The sequence below is a fragment of the Psammomys obesus genome, unplaced genomic scaffold (assembly GCF_907164565.1).
Source record: "Psammomys obesus unplaced genomic scaffold, mPsaObe1.curated_primary_1811, whole genome shotgun sequence".
NCBI lineage: Eukaryota > Metazoa > Chordata > Mammalia > Rodentia > Muridae > Psammomys > Psammomys obesus.
In genome coordinates this window covers 961,506-987,986 of record NW_026585580.1, presented here as the reverse complement: position 1 = coordinate 987,986, position 26,481 = coordinate 961,506, and the positions used below count along the sequence as shown (strand labels likewise).

General features: G+C 37.6%; 1 protein-coding gene and 1 long non-coding RNA gene across 2 annotated transcripts in view; both read left to right on the top strand.

Moving 5' to 3' along the window:
* The window catches only part of Kcnq5 (potassium voltage-gated channel subfamily Q member 5), a 493,552-nt gene that overhangs the window by 85,559 nt on the left and 381,512 nt on the right, over positions 1-26,481 (top strand). The window lies entirely within an intron of this gene.
* LOC129675829 (uncharacterized) overlaps positions 25,875-26,481 on the top strand; it is an 84,843-nt gene continuing 84,236 nt past the window's right edge. The window contains exon 1 of the long non-coding RNA XR_008719998.1: positions 25,875-25,951. This is a non-coding gene — a long non-coding RNA (uncharacterized LOC129675829). The remainder of the gene's footprint in view (positions 25,952-26,481) is intronic.

The following is a 26,481-nucleotide window of genomic DNA, read 5'->3' as shown; positions in this document are numbered from 1 at the left end:
AATCTTTCTGAAGAACTGTAAGATGCAAGAAAATTACCAATCCACCAAATGCTTTTATCATTGTTGTAGAAAGGTTTCTATTATCAGATTTGCATTTACAAAATCCAGTTATGACCAAATGGGGTAGGGAAGGATGGTGCAGAGTAACTCCTCCAGAGTTCCAGCAGAGATGAAGCAGAGTAGACAGGATGCTGGCTATGAAATGGATCAAGGAGGACTAGTACATATAGCTGAAGTTGACCAGGTGAGGACCCTGTTCACATTTGTGGTTTTATCACAGGAAATCGGACGCCATTCTTAAAATGGAGAATACTGAGTTTATAATTTTACCCCCAACATGATGTGTTTCTTCTGAGACATGTGAAATTTGAGATACTTCTGAAACATCTAAGTAGATATTAAGGGGGTGAGTCAGAGGACAAATGGAAGCAGGCTATAAAAACGTGGAGGTCAGAAGTAAATGGTAATCACAGCCTGCTGCAGTGTAAGTTCTCTGTGACCAGGAGTTTTATTATTGATTCCTGAATATCCAAAATCCACAGAGTATTGCTGACATACAGAACTCACCAAGTATAGTTCTGAATGAATGGATGAGTGACAGAACCACCAATAAAACAAGTTTAACATGAAAAGAAAAACCTATATAAAATGAAATCTGGAGGAATGCCAATATTTGTTACTTTTGTGGAAGGAAATGCACTCACAGAGCAACAGCAGAACGACTGTCTGAAAATAAAATGGAGTAGTCTCAGGTTTGGAAGCCCAAGGAAAGAAAGGTTCAATAAAGGAGAATTGGTCATTTGGAGAAAGAGACATGTGGCATCCAGACAAGGATATGAAATGATAGTTCAAGGATATGAAATGATAGTTCTGAATCTCTACAGCAAGATGGGCTTCATAAAACTCAAATCTGTTCATCTCTGTTGTCAGTCCTTCAGTTAAATTAGTTGTAATTGTTTTATGTCTGTGACTTAGCTTAGATAATAACCTGTTGAAGCTACATTCGAAAGCATACCTCAGACACATTACCAGCATAAGTACATGTATAATTACACAATTATTCTTTGTATTAAATTATGACTTCAGTGTCAGTTGAAAAAAACGTATCCTACATGAATACATTTAGGCAATCAATTTTCTTTCTCGACAAGTTCATTTAAAGTATCCTTTCTGGGATTCTAGAGCTGTAGATAGCTCAACAGTTAAGAGTACTTCCTACTGTGGCCAAAGGCTTGGGTCCCCTTTTCCAACATCTACATGGCAACTCACAACTGGGTAAGTCTTCAGTTTCAGGCAATGTGATGTCCTTCACAGACGCCAGTCACAGATATTGTGCACATATGTGCATGCATACAAACATTCACACACATTCTGGGTGAAATTTCTACCATTTTGTTTTTGTAAGAGTTCTCTTACAACAGTCTGTGCTTCTCTATATTTTTCTTAAAGGCTCCGTTAACCTCACACAGCATCATGTGATGAATTTTAAGATTTTGCTCCTTAGTAAAAGTTAATTTATTTTATCACCTGCATACTTCTCTCTGAAAACACTAAACTCATGTTTTAAGTCCAGTGAAGGGAAAGATCTAAATAGTTTACAATGCTGTGGGTAATAACCCTAGTCATTCCCACACAGCTCCTCTGTCATGCAGCAGATCCCCATGTGAGTCCACTGGAGGGTTGTTCTGAACACACATAAGCATTGTTATCTTATAACTAAATTGGGGTCATTGCTCTCAACCTAGAGATTAAACATGTTTACCCCAAAGTAGTGCCAGCCCATCTGATTTGAATGAACTCTTGAGAATGATAACCCACTTGGCTTTTAGCTATTATTATCTTCAGTGCAAAGACTCAGAGAAAAGTCATTAATTAGTCTTTGGTTTAATCCCCAACTGTACCATAAATATTTGGTTCAAGAAATAGTTTTTCCTCTCCCTCATTGCTCTCTTTTGCTTCAGCAAGCTTATCTTACTTGTTGTTTTATTATATGTTTATGACTTGTTGGCTTTGTTCAATTTGCTTTTCAATGATAATCTTGAGAAATGGAATACTGTTACACCTGTTTACTGCCTCAGTAGATCCCAGGTCATGTTTGGCATCTTGTAGGTGTTTGGTAATATTTATAGAACAAATAAGTGAATTGATGTTTGAAGGCTGATGGCAGGAAATAAATACAAACTGTTGGGTGAGTTGGTTTGCAGTTTAGTTGGTGATGCATACATTTGACATTCAAGCCAGCGCCTTGTATGGTGGCATCACAAGCTGATGTTTCACATGTCTCAGACCCACACTGAAGGCTCCACATGAAAGTCAAATGACTTGTTCTTTTAAGGTACAAATCATGTTATTCCCATACCCAACAAACCACAAATGCAATTAAACACTATTTTTTTTCCTAGTGTATTTTATATCTATATGATATCTTCCTTCTGATATTTTCTAAATTACATTTATTTGATTTTTTTTTTTTTTGTGCATATGTGGGAGGAGTGGAACATGTCATATCACATGTGTGGAGGCCAAAGAACAGCTCAAAGGGCTGGTTTTGTCCTCCAGTGTGAGTCTCAGGGCTCCAGCTCGGGGCATCAGGCTTAGCAGCAAACATCTTACATCTCACCTGTCCTCTGGTTTCCTTTTCTCTGAATAATATATCATATCATCAGCCTTGGGTTAGTTCAAATGGGATAATAATTAATTGATGGGTTCATTGATCACAAGCGAGTTCCTTCTGCATAAGTTTCTTTCCTGTGTCTATTTCAGGCCTAAGAAATGAATATCCAAATCCCACAAATGCTGTCTTCCCTTACAGATAATGGATAAGTTTACATCAATAAAGCCTCATTGGAACTCAGGATGGAAATGAGTCCTTCACTAACCTGAGACAAATGTCCTCTGAGTATATCTCCTGTAATGTCATTAAAAACTCCATGTTCTCATCCTTTACCGCTTTTAGCTTGGGAGGAATTGCTGGCGTACTTCATGCTTAATATCATGTTTTTTTCAAACGGACACGGGAATATCTTTCCATCGGAAGCGTGGGTAGTGGCTGCCTTGGGCGTTGTTTGAGAACTACTGTGCTGTTAGTAATGATCAGAAGGCAGAGTTTAACTGTCAGCTGCTGCACATCAGAACTTCATACACTGGCTAATTCCCAACAGTTTCTAAATGATAACTGCTAATGTCAGGGCAGTTCAGAAATAGTAAAAACTCTATTTTCCCCTTTAATATCCTGAGAATCATATTCTTGGGCACCAGGGAGTCTAGGCAATGATTCTGATGGATTTTTGCCATCAAATTTAGAATAAACAAATTAATGCTAGAAACAGTTTTCTAACAGGAGATAATAAGAAAGGAAGAAAACAAAAATAAGATGTTACAAAGAAGGAAAAGTTATTCTCTGTCATCAGTGATTTTTTATTTATTTATTTTTTAACCAGGATGACACTTTTGAAAAGAGTTTTAAAATTATCCAACATTTTTGGCACCTATTTTTTTTTTTTTTTAACGTAGTTGTCCTTTTCTTGGGGGCAAATCTGTTACTTAAGTGTGTTCTCATACAGTGAAGCATTTGCAGTATTATTTACTGTGACTGTTTCTTTAATTGGACTGAGGTTAGTAGAAATTTGATTTATCCCTACAGGAGCCATTTCAGGCAGGTCATCCCAGGGCCAGAAGGATGAACATTAGAGAACCCACATACTCTTTGTAGCATTCTGAAAGCCAATGTGTTTGGGTGCCTTCACATTTCTGCAAGTTTCCTCTGACTTGTCCAACCCCACCCCCCACCCCCCATCCCGTGGAACCCTGGGGCCTATGGCTTTTACATGGTAAACGGAGGCTGCCAAGCAGGTATGGAGTCTTGTGCACTGTGAGTCCCAGTACAACGTTTGCCTTTTGGTGACTGCAAAGCCTCTTGCAGCACAGAGATTTAGACAATATGCTGAAGCATGGGATTAAAAAGGAGGAATGAGAAGAGGAGCCATTTCTAAACTTTGTTATCATCAGGTACACTCTGTGCACAATGCTGAATCCCCTTGATCTCTCACTAAGATGTAACAAAGCAGAACTTAAAATTTACTCCCAAATATCGGTGCACTTAACCAAAAATAATGACAATACTTAATTTATAAAATCCCTTTAAGATAATAATTGGTTTTACTCTATGATTCTTTAAATTGTATTAGAATTTATTCACTTTGTATCCCAGCGGATATCCCTTCCCCCTCCCCTCCCAATCCCACCCTCCCTCTTCTCTATGATTTTTAGAGATATTAGTGTGTAATTGAATACCTTGAAGGTCTTATATAAATAATAACTAGGGTCTTAAATAAGATAATTATGTCATAAAGTGAGAATATCCTGATATAATCTTAATTTACTTTTTTTTTTTTTTTTATGAAATCCAAAGCTTATGATGGATACTCACGGTATAATTTTCCGTTGTGACATGTGAAACTTTAAAACTGGGAAGGGCAAGGGAGGAGATGAGGGAGAGAAGGTGGGATTGGTAGGGGATGAGGGAGGGTGCTACAGCTGGGATACAAAGAGTATAAACTGTATTTATTAAAAAATATAAATTTTAAAAGAATTTAAAAATTAAAAGAAAAGAACCCAAGTAGTGTGGGAAAGATGATATATACAAGAGAATTTTTTCTTATAAAACTAGAGCTTGTATCCAGGAACATGATATTTATATGAAGCACAGATAAAATTATGCAGGAGAGATCATAGTGTGTTTTTGTTGTTGTTGTTTGTTTAAGCCTAGAGAAAAACAGTTTCATACAGAGCAGTTGTAGTTCTGCAATGGGGAAGATTTATAAACAGATTAGAGATAACAAGGAACCCATGTTCTTACAGTTAAGACTTGTGTTGCTAAACTTTCCATATCTTTTCTGATATTTGACTTCATCCATGCCACAGATGAGCACCTGCTTCTAGGTCATGCTAACCATGTCTCCAGGCACTTAACAATAATTCTGTCAGTGCCACCTAATGAAGAAAATGTCCTCTGAAGGGACACAGGGATGATATTAAAACATCAAGGAGACATAGTAGCTGGGATTTGACAAAAACAAATTAAATAAGAGTCTACATTTATCTATTTGGAAGGAAGATCTTGAGTTTAAAGGGAATGATAGAAAGAAGTGTATGTGTGGAAAATGACTAAATGGAAAGAAAAGAAGAAGATTAAACAGGTCAGTTCTTCCTTTCCCATAAGCCATTGCATGGGGGCTATTTTCCACTGCAGTTTACAAGTAAACATATTATCCTGCCTTATGCATTTTTGGCATTAGTACTACAATTGGAGTTTCTTTATACATATATAGGTCTTAAGGGCTTTCAATCTTGGAAATATGTGATTCCTTTAGGAAATACTATGACGAGTTCATGAAATAGCACTATCTTTTTTGTGACTTTAACTTGATTGTGGTAATAGTCATAAGTTTTCCATTTTTTTCAATGATACTGCTCTTACTCAAAAGTATTCTAAGCTGGCAATGAAGCTCAGTTGTGGAACTCTTGCCTAGCATACATGAGGTCATGTGTTCAATCCTCAGCCCCAGACATATGCACACTGTGTATTTTTTATATATTTGTACTATAAATACAAGAATTTATATAGTTGTATGTAAATATGTATATTCTTATGCATAGTCTGATGCTCTTATTTTAAATGTGCTCTTTCTATCAAATTATGAACCACATAAAAATATCCAAGATATTCAAGTTTCATCCTATTTCAGTCCACACGTTATTGTTTACTTTGATGATTTATTTATCCCCAAATAAAATGTATCTTTTGCATTTAAGGAAAGGAATTGAGGACAATACTTGAAGAATCATAATATGATTCTTATGTATTTAATCAAGTATTTTCAAGAAAAAATGTAACCTCATAAAGGTTTATTTCACAAAAGAAAACAATTACTTGGGTATATACAGTGTTCCAGGTATGGTCATTGGATTCAAATACCCTTTTACTTATGAATTTTCTACTATAACAGCACCAAAAGCTATTTTAGCATCAAGGAGACATTTACTTTTTGTTTGGAGTTTTATTTTAAGTAGCTCATTCAGTGGAATATTCAACTGGCTTTTGGTGTCCCATAAAAGCAGTGGTTTAGGGATTTCTCTTTCCTGTTTAATCACTAATACAACTTTCTTTTTTGTTAATCAATTCTGTCACCAAAAGCTGCATTGTCTATAGTCACAGGCTCCATTTATATTCATGGTGTTATGTAACGGGTAGGACTGGGTTGGCTTTTCTCATTGGTGAATATACTAGGTGTTTAATTATTGTTTACCGAGAGGATCTTTGATGCTAGACCCTCACTGTTAGGCTTAAGTTTCCTAACACTGGAGCGCAGAGCTCAACTGCGATAATGCAAGCAAGAAAAATGCGTTTTGAGAAAATCAGCCTTTAGGAAAACTGATTGCAGGGCTGATTCTTCACAGAGTGGCACCTGACCCTCTCGTTCTCTCCTAGCCATTCTTTCCCCTTTGCCACCTCAAAGCAGAAATTCAAATTCATGTGAACGTTTGATCACCACAAATATTTATTAAACACTTACTACACACCAAGGGGCATTTGGGGGATCATGGGCTGGGGAGCTAAAAACAAAACAGATGTCTCATGAAATTCTCATTCTGCTTGCGGTGGGGGGGGGGGTGGCAGTGATTTTTACAGATACCATAGTTGCAAGTACCATTTCTGATTATACTGCCAAAATGTAAGTAATGATCCCTGTGTGAAGCCCCAATGGTATATACTGATGAATTTCACAGATTGTCACACATAGTCCGGGGTACTGCAGGTCCAGTCTGAAAATATCCAGGAAGAGTGAAATCTAACACCTATTTTTTTTTTTAACTAAAGATACAAACAATCAACACAGAAGAAATAGTTAACCACAGAGATCAACAAATCTGCCAGACTTGCCAAACAGTGTGTCAGGGAGAATATTTTCAGAAGATGAACACGTTTAGGAATTAGTATATGTCAGTATTGGTACAAAAATCTTTAGCTGGGAAATAACTTTTACATGAGATATATTTTGGGGGAGTGAGCTCTCATTTTAGATTTAAACATAATTTAAAATATAGTAGACATTATTGAAGTCATTAGTTGTTTTTTTTTTTTTTAAATCCTCTCTAGGAAGCTACCTAAAGATTTCTTTTTTTTTTTATTCATCCAGGCCACAGAAATAAACATGTACAAATGCTGGTATTTCTGTACTCATCAATGAATTCCCATAAAGGAATGAAAAGTATCATTATACTAAGAAGCTGCTTGAAAAGTTTTCAAAATTTATCTTTTAAATATATTAATCATTTTATGCATTTATTTTTCATTTGTTTTTGCCTATGTATGTGTATGTCTGTGCACCCTGTGTAAATAGTGAGTTCTTGCAGAGGCCAGATGAAGGTTTTGGATAGCCTGGGACTAGAGTTACAGATGGCTGTGAGTCCCCATCTGTGGGTGCTGGGAATCAAGGCTGTGTTCTCAGCAAGAAAAGCCAGTGTTCTTAGTCACTGAGCATTTCTCCAACCCCTTATTTTCTTTTACAAGGTCATGGTTTAGCACAATATTCACCCAAGTTTTTCAGTCTTTTTAGTATCAACAGTGTCTGCAAACCCACCTCGGAGTCTTCTGCAGCATGACTGCACCCAAGTCAGTGCCATTTGCAAGTTATCAGGTGCACTTATATAATGAAGTATGGGGACGCTCTATTTATTTATGCCAACTGTATGTATATACTCAACATTTGTATACATGTTATACCACCACCCCAAAGCATACAGAGGGTAGCATCCATACACCACTCTTAGTTTTCAAAATGGCTTTGGAGGAAAGCCACAAAGAACCTTCTCTTCTTTATCTTGTACTGCTAACAAAAATTGTCTTAAGAGGCTCTTCTGAGGAACTGACGTTGCCTTGACAGCCAGTGCTTGCTTCAGCTTGATTTCTTTTAGATACCCTGATCTGGTAAGAGTGTGTTTGGCACAGGATGAGAATAGTTAACTATTTGACAAGCATGTGCCTAGTCCTTTGCTGGTCAGTGCTTGCTTCAGCTTGATTTCTTTTAGATACCCTGATCTGGTAAGAGTGTGTTTGGCACAGGATGAGAATAGTTAACTATTTGACAAGCATGTGCCTAGTCCTTTGCTGGTCTCTGTGCTCTGCTTGCCGGTTTGCATCAGAAGTTGGTGGCATTAAGGAGCAGCTGGCTTCTCTTCATTTTGCCTTCACTTGTGGATTGGAGAGGTAAGCCAGGTCCTGGGGAGTCTTTCCCTTCTGCTGCCTCTTTGGTCTTACATGAAATCCTTCTACTTGTTGGCGGTACCCAGAATGAGGAGGCCTAACGATAAATATCAATAGTTTCTCAATCTCCAGTATATGTTATCTTTCGGGTTTCGTTTTGTATGTGTTCATGTTGTGTCAGTTGCTCTTTTTGAAATGGAATATAAAAGCATTACAGCTTTATCTCCTGAAAATAATTCAATAAATAGTACAAACATGAAAATGGGGGAATTAAAGATGCTATTAGGATCAATGAGTAGCATGTATTCATCATTTACTTAATCATTCATTCAGTAATGATTGGCTGAAGATCTCCTATTTGTTAGGGTATATAAAGCATAAAAAAAAAACAGGACATAATTCTAATTTCATAGAACATGCTGTCTAGATGAAGAAAAATTCTAACCTTGCCCTGACCTAGCATATATCCAAATGGCTGCCCAGATCTTTAAACCCTTACTTGGCCAATATTTCTTACAGAAAAGATTTTCTGTCTTCACCGTGAAAAACATTCTGTAAAAAAGTGGTGTCCCTGTTGACATGAACTCAGTGGCTGTCTCTTTGATCACCTCTCCCTGACGGAGGATGGAGGGGCAGCCTTGCCAGAGCACAGAGGAAGACAATGCAGACAGTCCTGATGAGACTTGATAGGCTAGGGTCAGATGGAAGGGGAGGAGGAGGACTTCCCCTATCAGTGGACTTGGAGAGGAGCATCAGAACAGATGAGGAAGGGAGGATGAAATAAGGAGGGGAGGAGGGTGGGGGCTATGGCTGGGATACAAAGTGAATAAATTGAAATAAATAAAAATAAAAAAATAGCAGTGTCCATTGCAGGAGAAGAGTGAGGAAGAGCTGTGTTTAAATATTAGGCGTACCCCACAACCTTACCTGCCCCTTCTAAAGGCAATGCCACTCAGATGCCTTCTGTCCATACATTCTTCTGATAGCATCTAAACTTGTAATGAATGCTAAACCAGAAATCCAGTTCAGCAGATTTCAGCTATCTACTACAATACCTCAGGCAGTTTCCACACTAATGAGATTGCTATCTGGCGAAAACCTGAGCTTTGCGTGTGTCGGGTAGCTGAAGCCTGCAATCCCAACTACGTGGTCTGAAAGTTATAGGCATGAGTTCAGAGCTTTCCTAATTACTGAGTAAGTTCAAGGACAGCTTGGGCAACACTAAATGATATCCTGCCTCCAAATAAAAGTAATAGAGGTGCTGGCAATTCTGCTAAGTGGTAGTGTCCTTGATGAGAATCTACAAGGCCCTAATTCTGAGAAGAAGAAGAAGAAGAAGGAGGAGGAGGAGGAGGAGGAGGAGGAGGAGGAGGAGGAGGAGGAGAGGGAGGGGGAGAGGGAGGAGGAGAAGAAGGAGGAGGAGGAGGAGGAGGAGGAGGAGATGAAGAAGAAGAAGAAGAAGAAGAAGAAGAAGAAGAAGAAGAAGAAGAAGAAGAAGAAGAAGAAGAAGAAGAAGAAGAAGAAGAAGGTGTTCACAGAATCGTGGTGCCCTCTTGCACTCTTAATCAGAAAATAATAATTCTGTAGCTTCCTGCTCAGAGATCCTTCTCTATACAGATAACATCTATTCTTAGCAGTGATGCTGAAATGAACCCTTGGGGGCAGTCCTCCCTCATTCCTCCTGTGCTTCCTTGGTGACTCACTCAATTCCCCAAACATGGGTTGGACAGTGTAGTGTTGCTGTCAGCACTATCGGGACACTTAGGTGTCAATATCGTTTCTCCTCATCTGCCCTTGAGTAGCTACTTTAAACTCAGAGCCTCCTGGATTGACACCATAGAACCAGAGGCTATCATTGTGTCTAGACTAATGAAGGACTTGGCAAGCATCCTGTATTCCTTCTCATTCTGCTCCTACCGATATTTGATATGTAAAGTAAAATCTGGTTTTAATTCCATCAAGGCTGAGTCAGTGTAGGAGACATGCTCCAAGGCCCATCTATCAGCACTCAAAGTAGGAATGACCCTCACCCTTTGATCCTTTGTCACTTAATGAAGAGCTCCAGACACCATGCCTTCAAGCCATTGTGTTCTTCCTTCGTTTCCTTCCTTTCTTTTTTAAGGCTTTGCCATCTTTACCAGTTCTTTGCATTTCCATGAACACACAGCTTATTTTACCTTCTGGTGTATTTTACCTTGCTGCTTTACAGTGCAAAATCATATTTCACCACCTTTTTCATATTGTCTTGAAAAGAAAAGTAAGATTCATAGGCATTGACTTCTCTATGAATTAGTGCCAGCCCCAGAGGCACTCTTCTGACCTCCACCTGCATGCATCATGTGGTACAGAGAAATTCACACAGGCAAAATAACCATACTCATAAAAAGTAAAAACAACAACAACAACAACAATAAAAACAACTTAAAACATTCCCAGACATTCAGTGTGACACAGGAGTTCGGGGATTTGTTTATTTGGTCATATAGCAAAGTAGCAGAACACAGATATTAATAGATCTGTTCAAGGTCCAGGGACAGTTCAGAGGATTACAACCCCAATTCCCTAGATCTTGAGTCATTGCTTTCACTTTGTTCTTCTTAAAAATATCAGGGGTAGGTGATGAAGAGGTGGTTCAGAGGTAAAGAGCACTTGTTGCTCTTTCAGAGGACCTGGGTTTCATTCCCAGCATCCATCTGGCAGCTCAGAGCTGATTTAAACTCCAGTCCTAGTGGATCTGTGGGCACTAAACACACTTGTGGTGCACTTGTATGTAGATAAAATAGTCAACACATAAAAATAACTGAATAGAATTTGAAAATATTATCAGGTGTAGTTATTGAATAATTGTTAATTTTACAATACAATTTTATGACTAGATTAGCTAATCTCATGTGGATTGCCATCTTTCTGAGGATACAGTAGTAGACAATGTATAAATTTATAAACCAGATGAATAATAACCTAATATAAGTTTTGACTTTTTCTAGTTTTATGGTGTGGGTAAAGCTACTTAAACTCTCTTAAAGTTTTGATCCCTAAAATTGGTTTATCATATTAAACATGTAAGATTATTGCGATTGTAAAGCAAAATGAATGAATACTATTTAGTGCCTAGGAATGTGCTAGCAAGTACCTAGTCTATGGGGTATCCAATTGTCACATTTCTATTTCTCTGTTATTAGAAATAATAACTTATTTTTATGATTAGAATAGGAGCTCCTAATGCATTATGATTTTCATGAGTTTATAATAAATTTTATAGATACATTAGTCAATAGAAGTAAGCATCATTGCCTAATCTTTCTCAAATGATGATCTTAGACTTCTTCTGCAGGAATAATGTTAAAATGATGTTTTCTGGGCTCTGTAGGTGAACCATTAATAAGAATATTCAGCAATAAAAGATCTTTGGAACTCATTTTATAATAAACTTCAAATGTGACTTTTATAGATGCTAAGTTTTGAGAACTATTGTTATAGCTGAATCATTTATCAAAAACCAGGTTTGTCTACCAAATATATTACTTGAAATATGATCTTTCTCTTTATGAATTACCACCACTAGCTCTGTCTAATCTCCAATGAAAGGACCATTTCCCATGCTGTGATGTGAACATACCTGTTCTCAACATACCTGTTCTCTTGAGAACAGGTAAGTTCTCAAGATAGGATGAACATGTCCTATTCCATTTTCACATTCTGGTCCTCAAGATCAGGGAACATTCTACTTTCATTACAAAAGAACACTATGGAAACACTTACATTTTATTCCAGGTCATCTCAGTGGACCCATTGTATTCATAAGTGCCCATATATGATAGAGACAGAGGATGGGAATTGGTGCAAAAGAGTTTAAAGTGATGCAAAGGAGGAATTCTGAACCTAGGAAGGCGCCTGGCATCCAGATATAGAAACAAGGGAAGATGCTCCCTTTGTTCCCCTCAAGACTACCAGAATGCCTAATCCTCCTGGTGCTTTAAGTTTACACAATGAGACTGATTTTAGACTTTTGGGCTTTAGAACTGTGAGCTAAGAGTTGTGTATCATTTCAAGCCCCAACTGCACAATTGACTTGTTACAGCAAGAAACCAATGCTCTTCTTTTCTCTGCACCCTCATCATTCAATCCCCTCCTCACTGGTTCTTGCATTTTCCCAGAATCAGTCTTGCACTTATCTCTGGGCTGTGCTTATTTTCTATAGATTCTGTATACTCACTTTCATTCTCCTGTCTATTCATTGAATAGAATTTTTAATAAGTCCATTTTCATCTTTATTTAAAACCTTCCCTGACCATCCAGACAACAGTGATTTCCCTTCCTTTGAAGTGCCATGGCAATCAAAATCTGCACGACAGGTTTGAGATTCAAAAATGAAAAGCTCTGTCCATGAGTAGGTAAGTGGAAAAATCTCTTAAATTAGAACTCTTGGGTTTAAATTTTGCCACTGGAACTTTAAAGAAGTTTCTTAAATTTCCTCAGCCTTGACATATTGTCCTCTTTTGTGTCAACCTTCTTGGGCTTTGAAGTTTAGACAGGCTTTGCATAGAAATGAATCAGCATTGTGGCCATCAAAATACAGCCAAGACTGTATCTGTTTTGTCCACCCGATGAATTATTTTTCAGTGTGTGTGAATATTGTTCTAAGCAGCCACTCAAAACATGATGTTCCTATTAAAGTGCTTCAGTTTCTTATTCCCTATTAAGTTCATGAAAGTAAGTATAGTCATTATAATAACAGTAGAAATAATAATGATAACATAATAATAGTAAAGTACAATAGAGAACTGAACTGAACACGTGGGCAGACCATCAATTACAGCTTCTCAATGCTAGCACTTGAAAAGAGAATAAAATGGGTTTCTTTCTTCATCTTTAAAAAGATACTGATTAGACTAGGGACATAGCTCAATGGTTACTTTCCTTCCAATAATTAGAAGACTTAGGTTTTTCTGCAGTACAGACAGATGGGCCACATAGACAGATGATAGACAAATGATACGTAGATAGGTGAGTGGGTAGGGAGATAGATTATAGAATTAAAATGATAGTTGCCTCTTGAAGAAGTCTTATCAACATATGCAACACGTGTACCATAAATTCAGCACATATTATAATCCATGACACTTGTTTTTCTAGTCATTATTCTTGTACATGTAAACATACAAGTAATAAACTTATTAATTTACATATGGCAATGATAGGAGAAATAGAAACAAGTTAGATATACACTTAATCTTTAAATCAAGCTTTGTTATCTTGTACTGTAAAATGTTAGTCCTATATGCTTTCACTACATCTGAGTAGGACATTTTCAATCAGACAACTGCATGAATAGTTTGGTATTTTGGGTATTTTAAATATATTGGAACTTTTTTGCAAAAGAAAAAAAAGTCCTAGGATTTAATAGTTTGCTATTAATCATTACTTTCCTTACAACCCTTCCTGCTATTTTAGTGCAGATGAGCGCACTCCTATCACAGTTAATTTGAATTCATTTTTCAAAGGAGAGTTCATGAGCTTGTATGCTAAAATTAAGGGCTGCTACATTTCTGCGCTTCCTTTGTCTAGTAGTGTGGGAATATAATTTTCATGTAATCGAATTTCTTCTGACATGCCTTCTTATTTAGAAACTCAGACTAATTAGCAAATCTTTCATCTCTAGAGATGTTTACATGTTTTTCTCTGTAGTTGTCTATCTTAGATGTATGTGGACTTATTCACTTTTTTAACGCATCTAAAATAACTACATATGAGCAATATAATCAAGAATATTAGGGAAAATTAATGATAAGGACTGCATTTTGGTATTAGAAATATGAAGAGAAAGTCAAGCTAACATTTATAAGTGAAAAAATACTTATATGCGAAAGTAATCTAAAGATGCCTCATAATTCAACCTTTGTCACTTTTTTTTTTTTTTAAAGCAAAGAAAGATTGTCTCTCTCTGTGGTAGTTTTAATGGGAATGGCTCTAGGCTCATATGTCTGAGTACTTGCTCCCCAGGTGGTAGAAACATTTGGGTAAGGGAAGGATGTTTGGCCTTGGAGAAGGTGTGTCAGTAGGAACAAGGGTTAAAGTCTCAAAAGAGTTGGGCCACTTGGGAGGGGCAAAAGAGGAGATGAGGGAGGGAAGGTGGGGCTGGAAGCGGAGAAGGCAGGCTGCTCAGGAATACAAAGTGAATAAACTGCAATTTATAAAAATATAAATAAAATTTTAAAAATGTTGAAAAAATAGTTAGGCCATTCCCAGTGTGCTCATGCCTCCTGTTTGGGGTTGAGATGGGATCTCTTAGCTATTCCTGCCACCGTTCCTCCACTCAGCTGTTATAGACTCTAATCCTCTGAAACTGAAGGCCTAATTAAATGATTTTATTTAATTATTGCTTCATGGAACAGTCACTATAATGCAACAGTAGATTTATATTTTTAAAATGCTTAAAATACATTTTAAATCTGAGGTGATATGTTTGTAAATTATCTTGATTTAGTATTATGAAATATAAGTACATTAAATATTGTACCCCATAAATATATTCAATTATTAGTTAAATAAAAGTATAAAGAACCCCTTATATTTTGCCAAGCTAGTATTTAAAATCTTCATAATGCTTTCTTTTAGGATTAAGATATTTAAATTTAATAGAATAATATCCTATAAATTCAATGATACATTTCTCAGATAGTTCATTATATCACTAAAACAAGTGAATTCCAGCCATAATGCTGTTACCATGGTTTCCTAAATTGCTTTACTCCTGAAGTCACTTATACATACGATGAATGGATTCATTCATGGCACATACATTTTTTCATGTTGTGGAACCTAAGAAAAAGTTGAAATATGCTTTAAGTAATTTAATTATTAGTAAGGTTATTAGAAAAATTATATCACATACAAAAATGTTTTATTCTCATAAATTTTAAAGTTCGAGACCACCAGGACATCTTTTAAAATTCTCACCAAAGCTGACTGTTAATTCAGAGGTGTGAAAAGTAAAAGTAAAATGTTATTAGAAAATTGTTAGAAATATAGATTGTGGGATGTTATTGAAAAAAATACAAAGAAAAGCTAATATTTTCTTAATGCTAAGTTGTAGTTAAACATGATAGAGGAAATGCAAAATAAATAAGAGTAAAATAAAAGCTTAACCTGTAAGGTATGTTTGTGTGAATTAAATTGTTCATTTAGATGACTAGATGACTCAGGAGAGTCATCCCTTTGAACCATAAGTTAGTTTTGATCTGAGGAGATTGTTCCATGGGTAAGCACTTGCTGTATTAACATAAGGTCTTGAGTTCGGGACCTCCAAGTCCATGCAAAGACAAATACATTGGTATCCTGAGGGAAGATGGAAGCAGAAACAGAAGTCCAGGAAGCTCATGAGCTAGCTAGCCCTGAAATATCCCACTGGAAACAAATGACACTACTACCTCAAACAAGGTGGAAAGCTAGGGCTGACACCAGAATATGTGTTGACCTCCACCCTGTGCCATAGCACATGAGCGTCTGAACACACAGATAATATATGACAGTGCTTAACTACTATAATAAAAATAATGCATCCTTAGCTGTATTTCCTTAACACTGAGCACATATAACAGTTAACCTTCAGTGGATGAAGCATATCCCCTGAACAACACCGCACAGGAAGGTCATTTTGTGACCTGCCGCAGGCGCAGACGTGCTCTGTCTATGCAGAATCTTATAATGATGTTAATTTTTGCTCATGAAATATAGATTTCTATTCTCCCCGTTGATTAAAATCTGTGGAAAATAAAAGGCGCGGAAAATGTCAAGCTCATCTGAGAGGCTATTGATTTCTAGCACGTATGTGAGGTTTACTTTTTTATTGATCTATCATTATTGGGATTAAAACTGTTTGCACAATTCAGTTGTGGAATTTGCATGCCATTGCCCCTTTCTTTGAGAAGTTTCATATTTCCATTGTTTTCTGAGTGGTAGTCATCTGGTTTCATTTTTTTTTCTAGATTCTTTTAAACTTGCATACATATGAATGAATTAAATATATTTCCCGCATCTGCCTCTGAACCAAGTTGGGATCACTTACAAGGGACTTATTCCTCAGTAACTCTTCATGTCCCTTCACAATAATAGTGTGGAATAGATAACACAACCTCAGTGGACATCCTGGACTCATTTGTCCCTTCAGCAGTTGGTTGCATGTGGTGAATCTAGGTTATATTTACTGGGTATAAATTGCAAAGTCGAAAATGGGCTATGACAAGCCCCTCAGACTAGGGACCCCATGAAATCTAGTGGCCTCATGGAGTAAGTCAAAGTATCACAGGCCCCCTGGCCAACTGAAAATGTATGCATTCTAGTGGACAAACAGCAATTATGGATATGTGTAAAGTTTGTTGTGATAGTTTGATCTGTATATGTATTTCAGAAAGAGCCAACAAAGCTGGTTACCTCATCAATTTATTTTTATGACAAAAACTTTAAATAATTATTCATTTAGCAGGTTTGAAATACGCACTGTTATTAACTGTGGTCACCATGTACAGCAATAGAGCATTAACAAATATTCCTCAGTGTAATTTCTGCAAACCTTGATCAACACCTTCTGTATCTCCACCTGATTCTCATCTTCCAGTAATGAGCTATTACTCTGCATTCATTATTTTGTTTTTTTTTTGATTGAATCTCTCTCAATTCATTCATTCAATACATGTGAACTTGACTCTGATGCTTTCCTTCCACCGTGTGTGTTCCAGGTATTGAACTCAGGTCATGAGGCTTGGTACAAGCACCTGTTTGTGCTGACATCTCAGTGATTCCAAGACTGACTTTTTAAGATCTGGCACACAAGCGAGATCATGTAGTATTTGCTCCCCAAAACAGCCCCACCGACACAAATAAGAGCATTCTAAAGGCTATTTTACATCCTTGTATCTGTACACTGCTTATTCTTCATGCATTTAGCGATAGCTAGGGTGCTTTACTATCTTGGTTTGGTAAATAACGGTGACATAAACATAGAAATGCAGAGAGTTCCCCAGAAATTTCTTTGGGTGTATGGAAAGTGATGGTATTATTGAATTATACAGTGATTCTATTTTTAGTGTTTTGATGAATCTCCATGTTTTCTAAAATGATCATAACAGTTAGCACTCCCATGAATTGTGTGCCATAATTCGCTTTCTCTACATTCTTGACAGCACCTTTTGCCTTTTTGATAATAGCCAGGGCAACAAGTGTGAAGTGATATCTCCTTCTGGTTTTCATTTGTATTACCCTGATGATTTTGCCGAGCAAAGAAAACATTTAAATCTCACAGCATGGGAGAAAACATTTGTAAATGCTATATCTGATAAAAGGCTTTTTAAAAAAATGTGTAAAAAAGAAAACAACCCAGCTGCAAGAAAATAATCCATCTACATTTGAGAAGTGGGTAAAATATCTGTGCAGGTATTTCTCAAATGTAGATAGATGAATTGACTACAGATATTGGAAAGTACATGGCAAAACGTTTTGGGGCTGGAAAGATGGCTCAGCAGTTAATCTTATTGGCTTTTCTTCCAGATGGCACGGACTCTATTTCTAGCATCTATATGGTAGTTCACATCCACCTTTAACTCCAGTTTAAGGGAAGCCCAAGTCTTCTGATTTCCACAAGCTCAAGGCATGAATATAGTACACAGACATACACTCATACACATAAAACAAATTAATATATATATATTTTTTAGTTTAAAATACTTTTAATCATTGTGGAGTTCCTGTCTCCTCCAGATCCTGAGCCCAGGGATGCCTGCAGAGATTGATGAATCAACCAAAGACCATGCATGGAGAGGATCTTGATCCTCTGCTCAAGTGTAGTGCATGGGCAGCTCATTCTCCATGTGGGTGACCTAGTAAGGAAAGCAGGGGCAGTCAATGGCATGAAGTCAGCTGCCTGCTCGGTGATCACTTTCCCCTGGTGAGGTGGCCTTACTAGGCTACAGACTTACATGACTCAGATAGTCCTGATGAGGCCTGATAGGCTAGGGTCAGATAATAGTGGAAAAGGACCTTCCCCTAGTGGGAAGAGGGAGGGAGGGTGGGACTGGGAGGAGATGAGGGAGGCAGCTACAGCCAGAATACAAAATGAATAAATTGTAGTAATAATAAAAATAACCAGACAAAGAAGAAGGAGGAGGAGGAAAAGAAGAAGAAGAACTCCTTCCATTCTTTTGATAGTTCCTGCTGGGCCACCCATGCATAGCTTTGTGAAAAAGAGTTACGAACTGGAAACAAGAATTCAGTCAACTATGCTAAGCCCTGTTTATCATAAATTTTCACATGCTCTTTATGCTCAAGTACCTATATTTTGACAACATGCTTGCCAAGAATATTTTTTTTGGATAATTGTTAATTTATGGAACCAGTTTCAATCTCTAATATCTAGTGATTTGTATCAGTTCCAGATCTACTAGTCTTACTCTGAAGAGCTGAGAATCTAATTGTCTCTCCCTGATACACCCTTCCAGACAAAACCAGCCTGTGTTTTACTGTGTTTTTGTGTTGGAATGTTCATGGTGTCAGCTCTGGGAAGACTCTGCTCAATGATGGGACCGATGCAAGGAGTAGAGAGGTTACCAGTTCAGAACAGTTTTAAAATCTCACGGGACAGATGTCTACAGGTTTCCACCTGAAATAGGGGGATTTTTGTTGTTGTTGTTGTTGAGTATTGAGTCTAAAAGTATTGAGAGAAAAAGTATATCATATATTCAAGAATACTCATACACACAAAACAAATCAATAAAAATTTTCTCTTGTAATTAAAAAAACCCTTTAATTCTTTCACTCTGTAATTTTGTTAGTTTTGTTAACTTTTTACTTATCAAGATTGTGACTGTATTCATAAGGAATGAGGATAATCAAGAGAGTAGAGGAAAACATCCTCCAATCTGTTTGTTTATTTATTTATTTTTATTTTTATTTACTATTTTCTGTATAGGGTAGCTCCTGGTACAGAGTTGCATGGGTCTTCAAACTTACAGTGATATATTATTTACTTAATTTTATTAGAATTGATTGGAGTCTTTTGTAGATAACGCATTCTAGTGACTATTCTATCAAAATATGTAAATATATGAGGTGAAAAGGTCATCGCCCAGTAGATTTCACTGTTATCTCTTTCTTTATACTTAAAAAATAATGAACTATACATATTATACTTTGTTCTGTTTTTCTTTTATGAATATTGGAGATTTTTCCATAGTGACACACGAACACAACTGTTTTTCTTTTGTTTTGTTTTGTTTTGTTTTAGAGCTATGTAATATTCTATTTAATGGCTATTTTATTATTTGCTTAATCAGTTTCCCCATTAAAGGATAGTCTTTTTTTTTTCTTTAATTTTGAAATCCTTTGATTAGGGAAAAAACTTGTATTTAAGATTTACTAATGAGAAGATTATTTTTAACTAATTGTTTATTCATCTATTGTCTTCATGATATTTTTTCACCTTTCAAAACATAGTATGCATCTTACTTGTTTGAGTTGTCTTTGAAATATTTGGAAAATATTTTTCTTATGTTTCTTGTACATTTTTCATTAAGTACTCTTCCTGATACAATGCTGAAAGGAAGACAAAAGACGTGCTAGATGGTTTAACCTTAGCTCTACCTCCAGAAAGAAACAAAACATATGATTCTTGAAAAAGATAAATCAATAGAGATGGTGCTTGGTACTACTTAGCTTTTTGTCTTCAACCATTAAAAGTCTCCCAAATTTATATTGCACAGATAGCATAAATAAGGTTCTTATATGGAGAAAGAATCAACCTAAAATTATTATGTATTATCCTTGGCTGCATAGTATCATGATAGTATGACAGAGATTTATTTTGTTCTTCATACGAGGCAATTCTGGGTATAGGCATATTAGCAATAGCACATCACATGAGTCTTATAAAGGCATGTAACACAGGCTCCTTATTTCTCTCTCTCTCTCTCTCTCTCTCTCTCTCTCTCTCTGTCCTCTTACTCTTAGTGTGACTTCCATCTTCAATTTCCAAGCCTCATGGTTCAAGATAGTTGTGTGTCCTCTTACCAAAATGTGTATATCAGCCACGGGAACAAAGAGGAGTTGGAGAGCCTTTGTGCCTCCTAGTGAAGCCAACCCTGCTAATAACTTTTCAGAAGCCTCACTCTTTCATTCATCCCATCTTTAAGGACACAAGAAACAGCTCACAACAGTATGGAGATTTTCCCGATAAAAAAGAAGGGCAGTGTGATCTTCAGGAAGAGAAGTGTTTTGTTCTCTCTCTCTTTCTAGTATTATATTATTGAGGAGTGTAAGACAAGGAGAAGTGGGGGGCATTGCAGCCCCACCAAGGGCTCAGACCCCCTCCCACCTCCTAAGTGGCTCCCCCTGTACTATGGGGGACTTTGTGCAAACTCTGCCCCACGGGCAAAGAAGAGAGTATGAAGTGGCAGCAGCAGGGATGGTAGTGTTCCTGAGGGCTTGGGGGGCTTATAGGGGATCCAGGAGGAGTGCAGAGATTGTGTTGACTTTGTTGGCTCCTGGAATATTGTAGGGGAACAGTGGCTACTTGGCAATGTGAAAGTCTTCATACAGCTCTTCCATCTGGTCCAAGTTTTTGGCCTGGATCTTGTGTCAAGCCTCACACACCATGCAGGGCTTTTTAGTATCAGGAAAGACAAGCTAGTCGACAATGATCTTGTGGGTGTCGATCTTGCAGTTCGCCAGCTCCTGGATCAGCCTCTCAGTCTCATGCAAGGACAAGAATTTAGCAGTGCACACACAGATGAAGGTGGTTTGTTCAGGGTCCTTGAACTGTTCGCTAATGGATCAGATGACTGTTCTTGTTTTGTTCTTATCACAATAATTAAACTTTATTTTTTTTTCTCTCCTCAAAATGTGTTGATATGGGGAAAAACAAGAGAGAAATCAGAGTGTGAACCAAGTGAGTATAGTTGAGTTATCTTTCATATTACTGGATCATTTAAGAAAGCCTTGTACTCAGGCAAACCTGACCTGGAAATCAATGCTTTGATCTGGAAGTTTCTCAATTAAAAAATAAATAAGTTTTCTAGAGTAATTGAATCACATGCTCTCTTTTCTTCTTTAGGATCTGGGATACTCATCAAGCATTTAAAAATATAATCCCCAAAGTGTACAATTTTACAGACCTCACAAAGAGGATTAATACATAATCCTTGCTTTGAGTGTGTGCAGTCTAATGGGGGAGGCTGACTGATAAGAAGTACTTGTAGTGTGGGGTGATACATGATTTGGCAGGGAGTACATACGAAGTGAGCTAGGACACATAGAGCAGGCACTTGAGTACGCCTGGATGGAGAGATTGTCTTACAAGGTGAAAACTGTGCCGACTTAGGAAGGTCAAGTTGCAGAGTGAGACTGGAATGTTTGGAAGCTGAGACTTTTGCTCTGTGGGTAAGGGTACCTGCTGTACAGAACAGAGGATCTAAGTTCAAATCTGTAGTATCCATGGGAAACCTGAGCATGGCTGGGTGTTCTTCTGTAACTCTAGCACGGGCAGTCCGAGAGAAAGGGAGACCAACGAAGTTTTCTGTCTTTGCTGAAATGCAAAGATCCCCTCTCTAGAGAATGAGATAGAGGATGGTAGCACAGGACATCTGCCATCTTCTCTGTTCTCTCTATATATGGTCATACATATGTCAACTCACATGTGTGCTTGAACGATACATACACATATACATTTACACACACACACTCACACACACACTCACACACACACACAAACGTACATATGCATACACATTCTCACACACACACACATACATAAATGTTTGTTTATGTGGTTGGCTGGAATGGAGAGCAAACAACCCACCCAGCATGAACATGGCACATCTGAAAACTGGGAAGTGAAAGAGCAAACTATTCACTGTGTAACTTTGCCAGTTCTTTAAATCCTCTGTCAACTGGGAATGTCTGAAGAAACCAGAGTGGGCATGAGGCTAGATCATGGGGACTCTGTGCCAAACTAATTAAAATTTACATTATCCCTGATTATAGAACCAGAAACAGGAAGTGATGTGCTCAGCTTTGCATGTCAGGGGATAATTGCACACATGAAATGAAAATAGGTTTGGGATAACAAACAGAATCCAAGCAAAGGGGTATCAAGGTAGTTTACTTAATCTAGATAAGAAATGATAATGTCTTAACCATTACAGCAAGTTGGGAATGACGAGTCCTTAAGAAGGAAGAATCTGCAGGACTGGATCTAGGAGTGAGGGAGTGGGGCAAATGAAGCACGGAGGCTCCCTAATTTGTGTCATGGACAGCTGTGTGAAATGTATTACTTCTTGATGAGATTTGGTAGCTAGGATAAGTATCTTCACTTTTCTGGGAGATTCATTTTGGGTGCTAATTAGATATCTACACAATTCTAGAAAATCATTTGAATCTAGAAAAGGACTGTGAAATGAATTAATAATATAAACCATGCTATTTTCAAGGATAAGCATGAATAAACCAAAAACTCATGCAGAAAAACTAGGTGAGAATAGTACTACAGAAGGAAGATATTTCAAGTACTATAGATACCATGTAAGAGAAAATCAATATACCTGTTGAATTTAGTCACCAAAAAAACTATTGGGACTAGTTTAAGTTAACTTTGATGACAAGAAATGATGCTGCATTAAAATATGGATGTATAGAAAATGCTTTCAAGCAATGGTACCTATTGGATTAGGGAAAAATAAGATTTTGCATGCACATTTTTAAACATGGAAAGAGTTCTACATCTGAGCAGGGGTTCTAGTTACCTCCATGCATGGTCCTTGGTTGGAGTATCAGTCTCAGAAAAGACCCCTGTGCTCAGATTTTTTCTGGTTCCGTTGCTCTCCTTGAAAAGCTCCTGTCCTTTCCATGTCTTACTATCTCCCCCTTCTTTCATAAGATTCCCTGCAGTCTGCCCAAAGTTTGATTATGATCCTCAGCATCTGCTTTGATACACTGCTGGGTAGAGTCTTTCAGAGGCCCTCTGTGGTAGGCTCCTGTCTTGTTTCCTGTTTTCTAGTTCTTCCAACGTCCGTCCTGTTTGCCTTTCTGAGTGAGGATTAATGATCTCACCCAGGGTCCTCCTTCTTGCGTAGCTTCTTGAAGTGTACAGATTTTAGTATGTTTATCCTATATTATGTGTCTAATATCCACTTATAAGTGAGGATATACTATGTGTGTCTCAGTCTCCAAGTGGGTACCCTAGTAAGGGGAACAGGGACTGTTTCTGACATGAACTCAGTGTCTGGCTCTTTGACCACCTCCCCCTGAGGGGGGAGCAGCCTTGCCATGCCACAGAGGAAGACAATGCAGCCAGTCCTCGTGAGACCTGCTAGGCTAGGGTCAGATAGAAGGAGAGGAAGACTTCCCCTATCAGTGGACTGGAGAGGGGCATGGGAGGAGATGAGAGAGTGAGGGTGGGATTGAGAGGGAATGAGGGAGGGAGCTACAGCTGGAATACAAAGTGAATAAACTCTAATTAATATAAAAAATTAAAATTAAAATAAAACAGATGGAAAGAGTGTTGGATAAGTTTAAATATTGACAAGAAAGAACAATACACAGATGCGAACAATAGAAGAGAAAGGGAATATTGAAAAATGCTTCTGACAATTCAGTGTAACAGAATTGTGTTGTTCTCCTCCAAAATTCCATGACTTTACAGGCTCTAGATAGTTGTCTAGGTTTCCAGTAACCAGCCTGCTCAATCTTGTTGAGTGGGCCTTAAATCCAATTAGACAGCTGTTGGTTACTGCCAAAATATATGTGCTGCTGAGGCACCCTTAAGATTATTGTGCCATGTTAGTTATTGTTGATAAATATAGCATGGCCGGACTATAGGTTGCTTTCCTTCTCTGGAAGCTTGCATACTGCTCTCTGGTTCCATGAAAGCTAGTCATCAAGGAGGACACTTTTTAGGTCAGATTCAGCTTTAGTTCTCTGGGTCTTATGCCCAAAGTGCATGGTATCCTCAGTCTTAGGGACCACCCCAAACCCCACCCCAACACACACAAGCCTAGTCAGAGCACATGGGGAAGAATTTGCCTCGTAGCACGGAGAACAGATATTTTGCTATAAGGGAGGAAAGGAAACCCGGAGGACCATTACCAAGAAGTGTCTATGGACAGCAGTCACATTGAAAGCTAGAAAGTTAGTGACTGTCCATCCTCGGAGGGGTAACTAGGGGAAGAAGAGGCAGAAACAGACAGGGAGGCAGCCCTGGATTTTATGAACGTAGGATCCATACAATTGCAGTTCTTCATTCAATGGGGTTGTGTCTTTTTCCCTGTTAGTGCTCTGTAGGAGAGGTAGAGAGAGGAGGAGGGAGACAGATTTTTCCCAGATTAGTGTTCTCCCAAATGGGTGTAATAAGAGGATAAAAGGACAAGGTTGGTTCTGAAAAATAAAGTGTTGCATATGATAAATGGATGAAAGCAAAAGAAATTTAACTTGCAAAATTTTTATTATGTGGAACAGGAAGGAAATTGGAATTTATTATCATTAAAAATTACTGGTAGTCAAAATGATAATAATGAGCTGGAGGACTGATGACAGCAGGTTTTTACATTACATTGATTTCTCTCAAGCTACAGACTGAGGAATGGCATTTAAGTTATTACTGGGCTTTTATAGACTGCTGTAAGTTCATCTCACATGAGCATAATAAATGATTAGCATGACTTACTCATATTTAAAATATTTTCTAATTTGCTTAACATTTGATTTTATATTTCCAGTACATATGGTTACCTAAGGCTATTTTCATGCAAGTGTATTTCCTCTTATAACTGTTATCTTCTTCCTATGTACCTTCTCTCCTCCCATTACTCTCCTTTGCTTCTTAGACAATTCTAAACTTACTTCCATTAATTCGTCTTGTTGTGGGGACAGATTATTTAACAGGTCAGACTGGCTTGAAACTCAAGTCCCTAGCCACTACCTTCTGAGCATGTGCTACTACACCTAGTTTAATATGCAATATTTTATCAGGTATTAAAATGCTAAATGATTCTGTTTGCCTTGGGCATTTACACTTTTAGTTGTGTAATGATTTGGGACCTCTACTTTGCTACCTAGTTGTATTAGGATTAGGTTTTGTTTTTTTATGAACCATGAACTATCAGTCTGCCTAAAAGGCAGAGATATTGTTGCCATTTATCATTGTGAGCTATTAATAACATTGGGCACTGTCATAAAATTTTAATGGCTTAATTTAAAACTTAAGGTTGCTATCAGTTTAGCTATCAGATAGCTTCTTGTAAAAATCCAGAAGTTTTGGACTCTCTAACCAAATTCTGATTCTATAATTCTGTATTCCAATCCTATGTTCAATTTTAATCTCATGAAAAATGCTGACACCAACTACAGTTAAATATTCTTTAACTCAGTGTAGATGCTTTATGCACCAACACAGGAAGAAGGTCACTGACCAGAAGAGGAGTCAGATGACTTTGTATTTGTTAAGCAAATATCCAAAAACGATCTGGGGAGAAAACCCAAGGTCCAGGACTTGTTATTGCATAACCTGACCAACAAAGCTCTTTTATCAAAGAGACCAAACACCATATCATGGTTTGTAGTTAAAGTGAAAATTAACCCTCTCTGTAGAACAACTCCAGCTGAGTCACAGAGCAGGGCATCATTGTGGCTGAAACTGTAGAGGTAAGTACTTTATTTTGGCAGAATTTGGTATAACAATTAGCATTGTTATTTAAAGAAATGCACTGAAGTTATCACATTCAATTTAGATGAGTGGAAATAAATATTACTTTTTTGTGGATATAACTTTTTATTTTTTATTGTATCCTCCTCCCCTACTATCTGACCCCAGACTATGAGGTCTGATCAGGACAGTCTAGATCCTCTTTGTCTGTGGCCTAATAAGGTTACCTCGCCAGGGGAAGGTAATCAAAGAACAGGAAACAAAGTTTATGCAAGTGACTGCCCCTGCTCCCCTTACTAGGGAACCCATATGGAGATTGACCTGCCCGTGGGCTATATCTGAGCAGGGGGTCTAGGCCCTCTCCATGCATGGCCCTTGGTTGATTCATCAGTCTTTGCAGGCTCCCCTGGACTCAGCTTTTCTGACTCTGTTGGTCTCCTTTTGGAGCTCCTATCCCCTCCAGGTCTTTCTATCTCCTTCTTCCATAAGGTTCCCTGTACTCTGACCAAAGTTTGGCTATGAGTCTCAG